General features: G+C 45.4%; 1 long non-coding RNA gene across 1 annotated transcript; it reads right to left on the reverse strand.

Annotated features, from left to right (window-relative positions):
• Positions 1-6,506: 6,506 nt before the first annotated feature.
• Positions 6,507-8,676, reverse strand: LOC120716656. The gene is made up of 3 exons (XR_005692013.1): positions 7,376-8,676; positions 7,105-7,107; positions 6,507-6,608 (listed from the first exon to the last, which is right to left on the reverse strand). It is a non-coding gene; the product is annotated as an uncharacterized LOC120716656 (long non-coding RNA).
• Positions 8,677-12,460: the final 3,784 nt, after the last annotated feature.

Below are 12,460 nucleotides of genomic sequence, written 5' to 3' on the forward strand. Positions count from 1 at the left end.
CCGAGATCAGAATCAGAATCAGAATCAGAATACTTTATTAATCCCTGGGGGAAATTATTTTTTGTTACAGTGCTCCATTTTAAACCAACATTAAGACAAGACAGACAATACACTAACTAAGAATAGTACAATATATACATATATACACATACATACTTCACTCATTAATAAATAGTTGGAAAAGAAACATGTGTAGCTGTAGCAGCAAACAGTGTGTTAAGTGGATGCGTTGTACAGGGAGATGGCCACAGGCAGGAATGATTTCCTGTGTCGTTCAGTGGTGCTTTTCGGTAATCTCAGTCTCTCACTGAACGTGCTCCTGTGACTGACCAGCATGTCATGGAGTGGGTGGGAGGTGTTATCCAACATTGTCTTTATCTTGGACAGCATCCGCCTCTCCGACACCACCTTGAGGGTGTCAAGCTCCATCCCCACAACATTACTGGCCTTACGGATTAGTTTATTAAGTCTGTTGGCATCTGCGACCCTCAGCCTGCTCCCCCAGCATGCAACAGCATAGAGATACTTGAACTCCTCCTTGTGCTTGGGGCAGGAACTCATCCCCGACCCGGAGTGGGCACTCCATCCTTTTCCGGCTGAGAACCATGGCCTCAGATTTGGAGGTGCTGATCCTCATTCCCACTGCTTCACACTCGGCTGCGAACCATTGCAGTGAGAGCTGGAGGCCCCCACCCAATGAAGCCAACAGAACCACATCATCCGCAAAAAGCAGAGATGAGATTCTGAGGCCACAAAAGTGAAAGCCCTCCGCCACTTGACTGCGCCTAGAAATCCTGTCCATAAAAATTATGAACAGAACCGGTGACAAAGGGCAGTCCTGGCGGAGCCCATCACCCACCGGGAACGAGTCCGACTTATTGCCGGCAATGCGAACCAAGCTCTTGCAACGGTTGTATAGGGATCGAATGGCCCGTAGCAATGGGCCAGACACCCCATACTCCCGCAACACCTCCCACAGGACACCCCGAGGGACACGGTCGAATGCCTTCTCCAAGTCCACAAAACACATGTAGACTGGTTGGGCAAACTCCCATGCACCCTTAAGTATCCTCGAGAGGATAAAGAGCTGGTCCAGTTTTCCGCGACCAGGACGAAAACCGCGTTGTTCCTCCTGTATCCGAGGTTCGACTAGCGGACGAACTCTCCTTTCCAGCACCCTGGCATAGACTTTCCCAGGGAGGCTGAGGAGTGTGATCCCCCTGTAGTTGGAACACACCCTCCGGTCTCCCTTCTTAAAGATGGGGACCACCACCCCGGTCTGCCAGTCCAGGGGTACTGCCCCTGATCTCCATGCAACATTGTAGAGGCGTGTCAACCAGGACAGCCCTACAACGTCCAGAGCCTTCAGGAACTCGGGGCGGACCTCATCAACACCAGGGGCTCTGCCACCAAGGAGTTGTTTAACTTCCTCAGTGACCTCGCCCCCAGAAATTGGTGGGTCATTCCCCTCATCCCCAGGGCAACTCCAGACTGAGACAGAGTCCAGCCCCTCTCCAGGAGACTGGTTCCAGAGCCCAAGCCATGCGTAGAGGTGAGCCTGACTATATCTAGCCGGTACCTCTCAACCTCATGCACTAACTCAGGCTCCTTCCCCACCAGAGAGGTGACATTCCATGTCCCTATTGCCAGTCTTGGCAGCCGGGGATCAGTCCGCCAGGGCCTCTGCTCCTGGCCGCCACCCGGCACACAATGCACCCGACCTCTATGATGCCTCCTGCGGATGGTGGGTCTGCAGGAGGATGGGCCCATGTCTCCTCTTCGGGCTGTGCCCGGCCGGGCCCCATGGACTAAGGCCCGGCCACCAGACGCTCGCCCTCGGGCACCCTCCCCGGGCCTGGCTCCAGGGCGGGGCCCCGGTAACCCTATCCCGGGCAGGGTAAACTGTTCCCTCAATGTTCTCTGCATAAGGGTCAACATTATATTGAGTGTTATTGTCAGGGTAGGTGTAGAAAAGAGGACTCGTATGCAGGACTCCTTTGGGAGAAGACAGTGGATGTATTTACAGTGCGGTAAAGGTGCAACAGTTCAATTATATATATATATGGTGATGGGTGCCCAGGTGTGGTCTCCGCCTTTTCCTCCTAGCAGTGCTCGTGGCCGTGAAGTGAAAACACGCGTAGTGACTCCTTCCAAACAGTAATCCCAAGTGGCGGTCCAGCTCCCGTGAGCTCTCTCTCCGTTTCCCTCCTGGTGGCAAACACACAAACACATATGGAGTAAACAATCCTCAGATCAACGTAACTGCCACAAAAACCATCCGCGCTGCTCTACCGTGCTTCACACAATGATCCAGCGCAGACCGAAGCTCGATCGCCCTGTTAAGAAGGCAGCCCGGGAGATGGCGGATAATTGGCTACAGCTGGTCGGCTCCGATCGACAACACATGCGGCCAGTCTCTGCGCGGGAACACTCTCAGGAATGCTCGTCACCGCTCGGAGGTAAACAATCCCGTTACGAGAGAGAGAGAGAGAGAGAGAGAGAGAGGGGGGGAGAGGGGAAGGGAGCGACATGCACACACATGGGCAGGCAGCCAGGCGAGGGCTGTCGGACCATGACAGTTATTTCAAAATATTATAGATTCTCACCTTCAATCCTCATGGGGTTTTGCTGAATTATGGTTATCTAGAACTCCTCACTGTTTCTAAATTTGACCATAAGTGAATTTTATGTTGTTATCACCCCCATCGGGGCTTACCTTTCCCACTTTTCATGATATTCCTCCCTCGAACATTTGCAATTACCTTCCTTTGGTGGCGAAAAACTTGTGGTGTGATCAAGTGGGTGCTATAGGAAACAAAAGCTCAGGACAGACAATTTAACAGTCATGTACCTCATGCAAAATTTGCATATATTTTGATTTCATATTGGTCCTCTGAGTGTAATGACACATTTTAATTTGAATTTAACAATGTTCAACACAATGGGATTTTGTTATTTTGCTTTTGTTCTTTTTGCAGTACCACCTTCTAGCACATGCTCCTGTCGGCTGTATTCTACTTTTAATGATTGGCTATTTTAAAAGGAAAAAACCTCAGTCATGTGGACCAGGGTTTATCATCACACAACGCTATTTTGAACCATACTCTGTGTTATTGGTTTGATTGTGGCAATTTTCCTATAAAATATTTAATTGGCCTTTTACAATGGCCTGCGATTCTGAATGATAAGATGTTCCAGTGATTAATCATGTCAGAAATTGTTCTCCACTTCTTTCCGATGTTCGTTGTTACAGTGGAATCTCTTGTCTGATTTTTAACGGTTCTCAGTACTTCATGTCTTGGTATCAGTTCATTTCACAGCCATTGTATGACTGGGTTTGCGTCTTTTCTCACCTGGGTTTTGCTTCTACCCATTTGGTGAATCTGCCAACCATCACAAGAAGATTTCCATGTTCTTTGTTGTCTTTTTGTCAGCTCTGTCTGTAGAATCCATTTTCATGTCCCCAAAAGGAGCGTCAGTGTTGTACACTTCCCTTTTTGAACACTGGTGCAGCTGCTTTGGGTGGTGTTCATTACAGGCGTTGCATTCCATCACATAGCTTTCCGCCATATCTCCCATGTGTGGGTGTCACTTACAGGCCTTCCATATTCTTTTACGTCTGTTTCTGCTCACATGTGAAGGACCATGTGCTCGTTTTAACAATAGTTGACCAAGTTTTGTTGGGGCAACTTGATCTCTCAACATGTACTTTCCAACGTCCACTATTCTGTGTTGTTTGTTTCTCCATCCGCCCACTGATCTTGTAGGCTCCTGCATCTTTGTTTTAATGTCATCTTCTGTCAAATGATGGTAATGACTCCTCTGTTAGAGCATTTGTTTGTCAGGTCTGCTGAGTCTGTATAGATGTTTTACTCCTTTCTCCTCCTGAAAGTTTTACTGCCTTGGGTGAGAGCCAAAATTTCTGCCACCTGAGCTAAGGCAGATTGTGTGATGTTTCCTCCTTCCCATCAAGGCTCTAATTCACTATAGCAAGTTTTCTCAAGATTTGTATGTACCAGAGGCTCAGTTTGTAGATCTGATGTCAATCTGATGTCCGTAACTGCTTCTTTTGCAGTCATGTTGTTGATGCTTCCTTAATGTCATTCCTTCAGCCATGCTGATTACTTAAGTGCTATAGGTGAGTCCCCTCCTTTGCATTTACCAACCACGCAATGTGATACCCTAATCAAAACACAGCCAATAAAACACAGTGTTCTTCATGCAAAAATCAGTACCTCAAATTAGCAGCCAAAGGGTTAAGTCTGCAGTTCCACACTCTCATGTGAAGCTACACTCTGTCTCCCCCTCTGGTCTCTTTTGTCCTCCTGCTCCTGCAAAAAACAAAACAAAGCATCCACCCTTTTCTTACTGGCGTGGTGAATTGTTTGTCAACATTTACTAGTCCTAAAGTTGGTGCAGTCTTCGTCTCAGTATCAAGTCAGTCAAAACTTTATTCCACATTGTCAGTCCATCACAGTCCAGTCAAACGCATTCATTCACACACATCCATACCAGGTATTGCTGATAGTAGAGTCTCACGTGCAACCTATTCCAGTCTCCATCAACAGCAAGATCACGTCAGATTTTTAAAAGGAAAACAATTCTTTACGATTTTGGACTGGATTGATTCGCTGCAATCCTTTTAGACTCAGGACTTACCATCTCATGTGGTCAGTGTCCCATATAAGTGAATTTCTCCAAAGCCCATTATAACCATGGAGAAGCACACTTTGTGACTGTTTCCAGTAAGAATGTTTCATAGCACTTTAAATTTCAGTCTTCCAGGCCTGGTTAAAAGAGAGCTGATTGTTAAATCATGAACTCACAAAATATCACCACTGTTGGATCACACCTCTCAGATTTATTATCCCAGTTCACTGTAACAAAGCAAAACAAAAGTAAACAATAAAATAATAAAATAACAAATACTAGGGCCAGTTCCAGACATGTCCAAGCATAAAACTGTCTCTCTCTCTTAGAGAATGAAAACAACCCAAACCTCACTGATAAAATCAACCTACTGCTAAGGAAAAATCAACAGAAAATTCACAAGAAAGTTTAAGTGTCCTCATGGAACAATATTGTGTGCCCCGAATTAAACATTACACAGTTAGTTTATCATTTTCACAGTATACCACTGCTCCTCATATCTCTCATCAGGCTGTATGAAGCACAGTAAACAATTCAGTCGAGACCTTGAGCAGCCATAAACATCCTGAGGCATGCAGTCATGTGCTAAAATTCCACCCTCTCACCATACACAGACATTGTCTTCATAGGCAGAGATTTATAGGCCTTGTTCCTTAAATGTATCTATATGCCCTCTGGATGACATAAAATGCGTTCTGTGTATCAATGGCTTCTTGTAACAGAGTCTGTAAGTGGGTGTGTGTGCACAGCATTTTGCGTATCAGCATAAGCACTTGTTAGCAAAGCATTCTTCATTGCATCAGCATGTGTGTGTGTGCATCACTCTTCATTGCGCATGTGTATTTTGTGTGTGGATCACTTCTCAGTGAATCAGCATTTCAGTTGAGATGTGTGTGTCATTTCTCACTAAATCAACGAGTGCACATGTGTTTGTCTATGTATCACCTCATGCTCAGTCAGTGTATGTGTAGATGTGTGTGTGTGTGTGTGTTCATCGCTTTCCTGCTCTGTTGTCTTGGGTAAACCACGGCCTGAAGCGTGCCCTGGGCTCCTGCCCTCCTCCTTTTCAGTCTGTTTGCGACCATTGCTGCTGCTGCTCACAGTTCTGTCCATCCTGGTTCTGACCCAAATTGGGGCAGTCCTTTCTCCAGTGTCCATGCTTGCCGACCTGCGTCTTCTTCTGTGTTTTGTCCATTCTGAGGTGGCTTTTAACCTCAGTTGCTCCTTCCATCTCTGCCACGCCCTTTTCCCTGCTGCCCAATCATCCGTGTTGGTCTGTCACTGCCCTGCACAGTGTTAATACAGAGTTAATACAGAGTTATTCTTTTGCTCTGCTTCACTTTTCATCCGGGCTTAATGGGCATCTCATCACAGCTCTGTCAGCGGAAGCTGTCTGGGAATTTCCCCCGTGTAGTGAAACGGGCCTTAGGTTTAGCGCCCTCCATCTCTGCTGCATGAGATCCCTTTCCTGCAGCACTGTTGACATTTTCAGATTGTTGTGGTGGGTCCAGCTGCTGCAGCGTTTGGTCAGGGTCATGTCGAAGATGGTAGAGGGGAGAGAAGTGAAGTGAAAAGTGAGTGCCATTGTCACTAGTGATTTTTCCCGGGATGCCCCATCTAGGGATGATTTCTGACAGAAGAGCTTTTGCCACCGCGCTACCATCTGCATGCTTGGTTGGGAGCACTTCTACCCACTTAGAAAACATGTCGACTACCACCAAACAATACTTCTTTGGTGTTAGTTCAATGAAATCCATCATAAGATGGTAAAAGGGCATGTCAGGTGGAGGGTGTGCTACAGTATCTACACGAGCTGGACGTCACACATTATTGGTCGCGCAAATTAGACACTTTTAACAATACTTTTCAGCTGCTGCAGAAAAGCCTTTTGTGAACCACAGCATTGTTACTGCCTGTAGCATCCCCCCTTTGGACACATGGTCTAACCCTTGTGCCCACTGTCCCGATTCGCGATGTTGAGAACCAAAACAAAATACCAGAGGCCCAGAAGGATGCAATCAAACAGATAAGTTTATTGAACACACACATGGGAAGATGTACACTGCAAAACATCAGATGTAGATCTCCGCCCAAAAATACACTTCAGATTGCTTTTATAATGTCAGGGTTGGGTAACGCCCCTTCTCACGTTGTACAACAACATAATTTGTATCTTAAGAACATCATTTGCAACTTTTACAGACAATGATCAATTTTAAGAGATAAATGCAGACACCAAAGTTCCCCTCTCTGGCATCTTTTTCCAAATATGGCGATGAATTCAGGCCCTGAAGATCCCCAGGGACTTGTCCTCCTCTTTGGCCCATCTTCTGTCACCTGTTACTAAGCAAACTCAAATGCAACAAGAAACTGAATACATCCAGGCCTTCACTCAAGCCTGTTTCTAGATTATATGTATTATATATGTTTTGTAGGCGTGTATGCAGTTTTAACCTTCTATAGCTCCAAGTCACTTACACAATAGATCGCCCAGACATCGCGCCGAACGAGGCTTACAACCTCCAATTAATTGACTGAGCTTCAACTCTTTAATAAGCACAAAATGCAATGTGTATAAAATGGTTATAGCTGCACCTGTATTAAAAAGGTTAATGTAATGCCAACAGCTTCAATAAATGTTTTAATGAAAAGATGATTAATTTGATTAATGCAATGGTAATAATGATAAGTATGAGTAGCAGTAAAATATTTTCCTTATTTCCACAAGAAACCAAGGGAAAAAATGCTTAGGCAGGCATGGGCGGCCGTCAGAAAAACACCAGACAGATTGCGTCAGTGTGCAGCCAGATTTACGCCAGAGATCTTTCTCTGCCTGAGAGGCAAAAGACACAGCAGAAAGGTCAGTGAGGTCAGGTGTGGGCAATGAAGCTAACACAAGTTAAAAGGACGGCCCCCCTGAGGCAGCTGCCTTAGCAGATTTCAGAAACTTCCTATGTCTCCACAGGACACCAAAGTCATGCACCACACCAAATGCGTAGCGCAGGGGTGTCCAAACTTTTTTCACTGAGGGCCATATGCATAAAGATTTAGGAGGGGCTGGGCCACTTACTAGAAATTAGGTATATAGCCTTAACTTTAGTGTATTAAAGTTAGAAAAATAAATTAAAAGTGGTCAAATATGTTATATTGTTGAATATAATTAAAGACAAAACTGCCCTCATCACAGCTTTCCAAAAATGGATCTTTATTGACTTATTCAGAAAAAGCTTTGGTAGCTCATTCTCAGAACAGCAGCCTCAGATTTCTTCTTAGACAGAATTGACAATACAGAGAAAAAACAATAAAGGGGAAAATGGGACGTAAATTTCAAGCCTAGCTGGACGGTATCGACGCGTCCAGCTAGGCTAGTTAGCCTCAGAGGTGCTAACGGCTCAGGACAGCAGGTGAGACGCTGACGAGAAGAGCGCAGCGGCGTCTACGATGGATGGATTGAAGCCACCCGCACAGTGGAGTATGGATTCAGTGAACCTGTCTAAAGCGTGGAACACATGGAAAGAAGGGTTTACACTACACGAAACTAGCTCTGCCGGATGCTGAGGAAAAGGCAAGAGTGAAGCTGTTTTACTATTTGATCGGGGAACGGGGCAGGGAGCTCTGTGGAACGCTGATCGGAGCTGAGTCAAGAGTAACAGTGAGTGAGCTGATGAGAAAAATAGATGAATACTGTAATCCCAAAGTTAATGAGACTGTCGAGAGATACAGATTTTTTGCACGCAATAAGGCTCCTGGAGAAAATATTGATAAATATGTTACGGACCTGAGAATGCTGGCGAGCACCTGCAACTTTGGACAATTAAAAGACTCACTGATCAGAGACATGATCGTCTGTGGCACGAACAGCTCCAGTTGGAGGGAAAGGTTGCTCAGAGAAGAGAACCTCACATTAGACAGATGTCTAGATATTTGTAGAGCAATGGAGATTTCAAGAGAATACAACAAAACAATAGCGGGACAGGCTGTAGAAGAACTGCATGCAGTAAAACAAAAAGAGAGAAAAAGACTGGATAAAGAGATATCGTGCAGATTTTGTGGAAGAGCACATGAAAGACTCAAATCAAAATGCCCAGCATATGAAAAAAATGCAAAAAATGTGGCAAAGAAAATCATTTTGCTATAGCATGCAGGAGTAAAAGCAGACAGAGTGAAAATGGAAAAAAGGTCCACACAGTGACGGAGCAGGTCTCGGATTCCTGTGAGGACATAATGACTGTCACAGCTATGACACAGACTGCAGTAGAAGTGAACCAGATCAAAGCATTAGACATGAAAAAACGAGAGCAGCTGTTTGCAGGCATGATGATTGGCAACAGCCTGGTCAAGTTTTAAGTTGACTGTGGTGCAACCTGCAACGTTATTCCCATCAACCTGTTGAACCCGAACATCAAAATGGAGCACACAGACAAGGTTCTTGTGATGTACAATAAGTCAAGGCTGTGTCCATTAGGAAAGTGTAAGGTCAAGCTGACAAACCCAAGAAACAACAAAAAGTACAGAGTCGAGTTCCAAGTGGTAGAGGAGGATTGTAAAACACCTCTACTTGGGAGAACAGCTAGTGAAGCGATGAAGCTAATACAAGTTAAACATGATAACATCTGTGCTTTGGACAGCTCAGTGACAACAGCTCCATCAGAGAAAAACATGTAGTTGTTGGAAGAGATAAAGACCTGAGTTTCAGGATGTGTTTACAGGAGATGGATGTTTGCAAGGTGAATATGAGCTGGAAATCGACACAACAGTGCAGCCCGTCAAACTGCCAAAACGCAGAGTCCCAGTGTCGATGATGAAACCACTGAAAGAGGAACTGATGAGCCTTGCAGACAGACAAATAATAGCACCAGTGGAATGTAGTACTGATTGGATCAGTGGGATGGTGACAGTGCAGAAGCCAAATGGCAAACCCAGGATATGTATTGACCCGAGACCGCTCAACAAAGCTTTGAAGCATAGTCTCTTCCCGTTACCAACAACAGATGACATCTTGCCAGATGTGTCAAAAGCGAAAGTTTTCACAGTTTGTGACGTGAAACATGGCTTTTGGCATGTGAAGCTTACAGAAGAGTCAAGCCATCTCACGACATTCGCAACACCATTTGGTCGCTTTCGTTGGCTGAGAACGCCGATGGGGATCAGCCCAGCGCCAGAGGTCTTTCAGCGCAAACTGATGCAAGCGTTAGAGAACCTGCCAGGCACATACATCATTGCTGATGACATCCTGATCACTGGAAAAGGAGAGACAACTGAGTTGGCAGAAATGGATCATGACAGAAACCTGAGACTTTTCCTGGAACGCTGCAGAGAGAGAAACATCAAATTAAATGTGGAAAAACTCAAGCTTAGAAGACAGGAAGTACCATACATCGGACATCTACTCACGGCAGAGGGGCTGAGAGCTGACCCAGAGAAAGTACGGGCCATCACAGAGATGCCAGCACCAACTGACATAAAAGGGGTGCAGAGACTAGTTGGAATGGTCAACTATTTATCCAAGTTCTACAAGCATCTGTCAGACGACTGTGAGCCTCTCAGACAACTGACGCACAGAGACAGCCTATGGGAGTGGACAGACGTGCAGGAAGATGCATTTAAAAGACTGAAAGAAAAACTAACACAAGTCCCAGTTTTGAAATATTACAGCCCTGAAGAAGAGCTGACACTGCAGTGTGATGCCAGCCAAACAGGACTGGGAGCAGCTCTGACTCAACATGGAAAACCAGTGGCATTTGCAAGTCGTGCACTGACGCTCACTGAAAGAGGTTATGCACAAATTGAAAAGGAATGTTTAGCTATTGTGTTTGGGATGGAGAAATTCCACCAATATACATATGGTCGTCTTGTGAGATTGCAATCAGACCACAAGCCACTCGAGAACATTATTAAAAAGCCACTGTTACATGCACCTAAGAGACTGCAAAGGATGTTATTAAGGCTGCAAAAATATGATATAACCATAACATATGTTCCAGGCTGCGACATGCTACTCGCTGATACGCTGAGTAGGGCCTACCTGCAGGACAGCATCAAAAGCCAGATGGAGTTGGAGACAGAATGTGTCAACATGGTGGACTATGTACCTGTTTCAACAGAAAGCATGGACAGAATACGAGCAGGGACAAGAACCGACCACACACTACAAATGCTGATAAAAACAATACAAAAGGGGTGGCCGGTCTGTAAGAAAGATGTACCTGTTGAAATAACTCTGTTCCAATCTTTGCAGGATGAACTGAGCACACAGGATGGACTGGTCTTCAAGGGAGAGAGAGCGGTGATTCCAGAAGCACTCCAGGCAGATATAACACAGCGAATTCACTCAACACACATCGGCACAGAAGGGTGCCTCAGGAGAGCTAGAGACTGTGTCTACTGGCATGGTATGAACGACCACATCAAAAAGTACATCGCTACATGTGACATATGTCGGTCTGTGGATGCAAAACAACAGAAAGAGACACTAAAACCACACAAGCTGACCACTAGACCATGGACCAAAGTTGGGACAGATTTATTCAACTTTGAGGGTAGGGACTACCTAATAACTGTTGATTATTACTCCAACTTTTGGGAGATAGATTATCTACCTGATACCAAGTCGAATACTGTGATTAGGAAACTAAAGGCTCATTTCGCACATCAGGGATCCCCAAATATTGTTTTTTCTGACAACGGGCCCCAGTACAGCTCAACAGAGTTTGCCAACTTCAGCCGGAAATGGGAATTTCGACACCATACCTCATCACCTGGCTATCCGCAGAGCAACGGCAAAGCTGAGTACCAAGGTGACCCTGAATCCTCCCTTAGTTGTGCTGCAATAGACGTAGGCTGCCGGGGGATTCCCATGATGCACTTGATTTTCACCTTTCTCACTCACTATGTGTTAATAGACCCCTCTGCATTAAATAATACCTGTTACTAATCTCTGTCTCTCTTCCACAGCATGTCTTTATCCTGTCTTCCTTCTCTCACCACAACCGGTTGCAGCAGATGGCCCCGCCCCTCCCTGAGCCTGGTTCTGCTGGAGGTTTCTTCCTGTTAAAAGGTAGTTTTTCCTTCCCACTGTCACCAAAGGGCTTGCTCATAGGGGGTCATATGATTGTTGGGTTTTTCTCTGTATCTATTATTGTATGATCTACTGTGCAATATAAAGTGCCTTGAGACGACTGTTGTTGTGACTTGGCGCTATATAAATAAAATTGAATTGAAATCATTGATCCTACGCACATCAGTTGATTTAACGTTTTTCTTTTTTAACATTTGTTGTTCTTCTCCCCACAGTTGCTCTTCCACCTTTCTCAACTGGTTCACACTAAGCAAACCTTTTTCAGCAAAACCATTCTTTTTTTTTGCCATTTCTCAACATATCTGATACTATCAAGTCCAAACTTTTTTACCATGGAATCAAAAATGGAGTTTTCACCCAGACCACCTAGAGGAATGCCTCCCACAGCCCCACTGGCCATTTTACTGGGCCACTTTCCCATTATGTAACGGAGCGTCCTCCGCTCAGCCTTTCTGCCTTTTTTCACTGGTGCAAAAGTGCTAAGAAAACATACACTAGAACGCCCAACTTGTTGAGCTCCTAAGATCCTGCACTTACTACCACAACAGGGCGCAATTTCTCACACTAGAATACTCAAACTCATTGAGTTTCTAGGACCCTGCACCCACTTGTTGCAATAATAAGGAGCCGAGGCTCTTCCCATTGGTCTGGTTGAAAACCCTCCCCAAATCAAAACCCACTCACCGTTGCAGATTCTTTGCGGTTCCCCTCTTGATTCGTCAGAATTCCTGC

The sequence above is a fragment of the Simochromis diagramma genome, unplaced genomic scaffold (genome assembly GCF_900408965.1).
Source record: "Simochromis diagramma unplaced genomic scaffold, fSimDia1.1 OVJJ01000565.1, whole genome shotgun sequence".
NCBI lineage: Eukaryota > Metazoa > Chordata > Actinopteri > Cichliformes > Cichlidae > Simochromis > Simochromis diagramma.